This window comes from Triticum dicoccoides, chromosome 5B (genome assembly GCF_002162155.2).
Source record: "Triticum dicoccoides isolate Atlit2015 ecotype Zavitan chromosome 5B, WEW_v2.0, whole genome shotgun sequence".
NCBI lineage: Eukaryota > Viridiplantae > Streptophyta > Magnoliopsida > Poales > Poaceae > Triticum > Triticum dicoccoides.
The window spans coordinates 616,549,421-616,554,851 of record NC_041389.1 but is presented as its reverse complement, the minus strand read 5'-3'; the positions used below and the strand labels follow the sequence as shown (position 1 = coordinate 616,554,851).

The window sequence follows — 5,431 nt, the reverse complement described above, 5'->3', positions numbered from 1 at the left end:
TGGTTTTTTTAACTAGCCCCTGGAAAGTTTCTGTTTCATCACAGATTAGTCCCTGGACTAAACCCTTATAACCTTTAAACAAAAGATGATTTTGAGTTGATTCTTTTTCTGTCATCTTTATTTTTCTATCTAGTTTTTTATCATATTTATTTGAAAAATATTTGGAACAATTTTTATGCACGCACGGTATTTACGTTAGTATCCGATTTCTTTTATAACGTAGATACCAAAGGAGGTGACGGAGCCGCGAACTTCACCAAGCTCGACTCCGACTACTCCGAACCAGGCAAGCATGTTTGAACCTTTGATATGATGAGTGTCTTGCATGTTTACTTGAGAAGTTCTCTCATGGCATGTTTATATAAGCATTAGTGAATGTTATATTGCATGCAAGGCAAGCTACAAGTGAGCTTCGAAACTTGATGTGTTTATATGATGGTAAGATAACTTGATCATGTGGTGGCATGATAGGTTGCAAGCTGGTATTGTTGAAGCATGCCAGTCTTATGCCAACCGTTTAACTCCAGTATTAACGTGGATCAAGTCATGTTCCCGTTCGTCCCCTTTTTCGTGCCGCCACATGTCTTCTGCAAAGAATGCGGTCTAGTCAGTTGCAAACCTCTTTCCTTGTGCACACCAAATAGAGGGGACGTGATGAGGGTTCCATGGCCCTGGATTAAAGCCCATCATCCGGTCAGGGGGCATGGGTGTTTCCGGTTGGGACCAAGAGGGGGGCACCCCTTAGAGCACGCGATATAAATTAGATCCCATGATACTCGAGGTTGTGGCCTCCCCGTCTTAGAGTTTTTCTTGAATGTTGCATAGGGTGATTCCTGGTAGCGGGATGTGGAATGGGTGTGTACTGGTTAGATATGTTTCTTCTAAAATACCGTAAACAAAACTAGTCCTTTGTGACTACGGAAATCCGTTGGCTGTGGGTAAAGAGTACAAACTCTGTAGAATCAAAATCATTCGAGTAACCGTGTCCATGGTCAAGGACTGTGATCAACATTTCAATGTCAGTATCAGTGTCAGTCTCAACGTCCATCTCAGCATTAGTCTCAGTAACAATATCCGGTGAATAAACATGAGTTGTAAACCCGGCTGATTGTTATTTCTGTGGATGGACTAACCCGTTTATTATTATGTACTGAGTATTTCCTTGGGATGATTTAAATTCATGAGCTACTTGAATTCGAATGTTGAAATATAAGCCCTTTATGTGATGTTGCTCAGACGTCCGACTGTGGCATTCTTGTTATTTACTTTTAATATAAGCCCTTTATGTGATGTCGCTCAGACGTCCGACTGTGGCACTCTTGTTATTTACTTTTGATATAAGCCCTTTATGTGATGTCGCTCAGACGTCCGACTGTGGCATTCTCGTTATTTACTTTTGATATAAGCCCTTTATGTGATGTCGCTCAGATATCCGACTGTGGCATTCTCGTTATTTACTTTTGATATAAGCCCTTTATGTGATGTCGCTCAGACATCCGACCGTGGCATCCATGTTATTTACTTTCATTATAAGCCGTTTTCGAGATGTCGCTTAGACGTCCGACTGTGGCACGCACTGTCATTTATATTTAAATATAAGCCCTTTATGTGGTGTCGCCATGATGCCCGACTGCGGCATGTTAATTTATTTTTACCTTTCGAGGCGTTGCTTTGGACACCCGATCGGTCTTCAGTTATTTTATTGGGATTTCGGGAGGACTACCGCCTGACTTCCTTTTTATTTAACATGCAATGCAAATTTATTATCTGAGTGTGCATTACTAGTCTGCTCGTGTGCATCATATTTGCATTTGTTATATCTTATGTCCAAACTGTCTTGCGAGTACATTCAAAGTACTCACCTGGCTTGTTGATTTGGCCAGATGTTGACGAAGGCGATCTTATGGATGAAGAGTACGATAGTGAGTCCGACGCCTAGAGGAGTGCCAGTCAGTCCCGTGCAATCCTGGAGTTGGTCCCTTGTATCATATACGCTTCCGCTACCCTAATAAAATCATCGAGCCTCACTCCGGCGCTCGATGAGCTGTACGATTTAGGAGTCATGTCACCCACTTCACTGTGACATATCCACCACCACTTTTATTACGAGTCAGTAGTTATGCCACCATACTCCTTGTGTCATATCCGCCTTTATGTATAATATCGGCATGCTTGTAATAAATTGTTGAGCAGCCTCAGCTCAACCTTGTATAATATTTAGTACTTCTGGATTTCTGTATCAAGGATTTGTCTACCAGTAAAGAGGATTTTTCTATACTGGTCGGATAAAATGGTCGATTTTTTAATAAATATTTTATTGGAAAACCGGTCCTGACACCGGGCCGCGCGTTTTGTTTTGCTTTAGCAGTAGCGCGGGTACATGGAGCGCGCTACTGCTAAGACCAATATCAGTAGCGCTTTGTCCTAAAAACAACGCTATTGCTAAGTCTAAGCATGTAAAAACATCAAAAATATACATTGGTCATCATTGATCTTTTTGTGTAGAATATAAATAGTCAACATGAATCCTCACTGTACCTGTATAGGTAAAGGCGAGGATTCATATTGCAGCCACAAATCCTACACATATAGTTCAATGAAGACCAAGTTCTCGAGATAGTTTGACAAGTAACATATTTAAGGTGGTAAACACCTTGTTCACTTAGCAGTATGGGACTAAACTTAATTAGTTGCAAGGGGGGTGATACTTAGCAGCAGCGAGTTTTGAAGAAAAACGCTGCTACTAAGTACTTTAGCAGTAGCGCGTCCGGCAGAAGGGCGCTACTACTATATCTAGCCTGGAGGCAACGCCGTGGCAATTATAGTAGTAACGCTGGTTTCACCTAGAGCGCTACGGCTACTGCGCGCGGTGACCTAAAGCTCGCTACATGCTAATTAGCAGTAGCATTTGTTTTTGAACCATGCTGCTGCTAAGATTCTGTGTATAAGGTTTTCCCTAGTAGTGTACATGCACGTATAACATCCACTGATGGCACAAACTCGCGCTGCAAGTGGGACGGTTCCTGGGAATCCCACCTTGATCCACCTAGTCCCAACATGGCTTGGTGGAAAAGAAGTGGTAGTCCCATCAAAACTAGCACATATTAGGTGGGAATAAGTGGGATCCCACTTAACATATAAACTGGACAAGCAAATCTTGATTGGAATTTGAATAAGGTAATAGTGCATCAACATATTAATAGAACTTTGTGGAAGCGGCCGCCACAGATACAAGCTTATTTTCAACTTATAGCGACTCTCAGTGAATGAAGCTCACAACTCTCAGTGGTAGTCCCATTAAAAATCTCAGTGAACTCACAAGGACAAAGAGAAAATAAAAACTCTAAGCTGATAAGACCTCGCAACTCTCAGTGAATGAAGCTTCAGGTTGGTTCATGGAAGACGATCACGAGCTCAGGACAAGCCTTCACTGAGTCTCAGCTGCCGCCGGTGCCGCTTCTGGCTTCGCCCCCCGGGTCTCCTCCTTGTCCTCAGGCTCCACCTTCTGCCTGCCAAAAAAACTATCTGAATTCTGAATTCATAACTGAAGCCTATCTGAATCCTATCTGAATTCTGAATTAACAGAGCAAATACATAAGTACAGCAAGAAACTACAATGGATGGCATCAATGGAAGCACGAAATGTGGGTTACTATAACAAGTAGTACAGCAAGCTCAAGAGATCACAAGCATTTGACGGCAAAAAAGGCAGGATTCCAAGAAGATACCTATCTGCCAAAAAATTTCTCAAGTGGCCAACCATCGAGGTATTAACTGGTGCATTGTCTAGGGTAAAGCTAAAGATTTTGTCTTCAATTTTCCAATCTCTCAAGCTATCTTGCACCATGTCAAACATGTTATGAGCGTTGTGCAGAGTTTCCAAGAGGCAAAATCTGATTATTCTGTTTTGTAGAGTCCATGAGCCATCAATAAAGTGGGCAGTTATGCATAAATAAAGACTTTGTTCGTTTCTTGGTGTTCCGCATGAAGCTCGCCGCTACTCTGCCTACTTCGCTTACTTTTCTTGCACTTTGGTGGTTCCACATGGAGCTCACTAGCACCCTTGTGCTCCTCAAGATCCGGGCCAGTAGCCTTCTCAATTTTTATGGCACGCAAGAGCTCACCCTTGTGCTCCTCAAGATCTGAAAATTTTCACAACCGAGTTAAATATGATGAGTTAAGTTCAGACATTAATAAAAGGTACAATAGAATAAGAAAGAAACTAAGTGGCAGATCACTACAAATCACTGAAATACGCTGTATGTAACAGCAAGATGGCCCAATGTTTAGTGTTCGGCGTAGTTATGTAAATGGTACCCATCCAGGTCCTATTTTCTTAAATAAACAATAGATGATGAACAGCCAATTAGCAGTAGCAATCCAGGTCCCCATCTTCTGAAATCCAATCCCCAAATCTAACCAATCGCACCTACCTACATACCTAAAAACGGGCTTTCAGAGAAGAAGATGAAAAAAAAGCATATTTTTCCCTGCCAACGACGACAATATTTTTCCTTGAATCTGAGGGACTATCTTGAATTGATGCATCAGCTGCTGCCGACGATGCATCCGGCACCTTGGGCGCCGGGATTGACGCATCCGGCGCCTTGGCTGTCGGGGTTGGGACAGCCGGCGACCCGGGGGTCGTGATTGATCATGCCGGCGACCTGGGGGTCGGGGTTGGTGCTGCCGGCGACCTGCCCATCGCCGGGAGGTAGGGGAGGGGTGGGGTAGGGAGAAGCTGTGAGGTAGGGGAGGGGCGGAGCAGGGAGAAGCTGCGAGGTAGGGGAGGGGCTAGGTGCGCCGTGCAGCGGCGGCTGCCATCGATCGGCGACGGCGTCGTCCTCCCTGCACCAAGCTATCGGGATGGGCTAATAGGGTAAAGTGGGGTTCCAGTGGGCTAAAGGGGCTAGCCCACTTCATTTTTTTCTGGTCCAATGAGCTCCCACTAAGGCGTTTTAAGTGAGATGGAAAGTCTAGTCCCACTTATTTCCACTCCCACCTGCAGCGTGAGCACAAACCCTAGCTTCAGCATGCAACATGAAATAAGGACATGATCCTAACATGAACATGCCATCAGTCAACATGATTCTAGCATTCATCACTCAACATGAACATGCCATCAGTGTCAGGGATTGATACGTCTACAACATATCTTTAGTTTTTTATTGTTCCATGCTATTATATTACCTGTTTTGGATGTTTATGGGCTTTATTTTGTACATTATTATCATTTTTGGGACTAACCTACTAACCGGAGGCCCAGCCCGTATTGTTGTTTTTTGCCTATTTCAGTATTTCGAAGAAAAGGAATATCAAACGGAGTCCAAACGGAATGAAACCTTCGGGAGCGTGATTTTTGGAACGGGCCTGATCCGGAGGACTTGGAGTGCAAGTCAAGAAACAGCCGGAGCCTCCACGAGATAGGAGG

General features: G+C 43.8%; 1 long non-coding RNA gene across 2 annotated transcripts; it reads right to left on the bottom strand.

Annotated features, from left to right (window-relative positions):
• Positions 1-3,139: 3,139 nt before the first annotated feature.
• Positions 3,140-4,912, bottom strand: LOC119312079. Of its 2 annotated transcripts, none has more exons than XR_005151230.1 (2): positions 3,729-4,912; positions 3,140-3,509 (listed from the first exon to the last, which is right to left on the bottom strand). It is a non-coding gene; the product is annotated as an uncharacterized LOC119312079 (long non-coding RNA). The 2 variants fall into 2 exon arrangements; XR_005151231.1 differs by having other exon boundaries at positions 4,020-4,912.
• Positions 4,913-5,431: the final 519 nt, after the last annotated feature.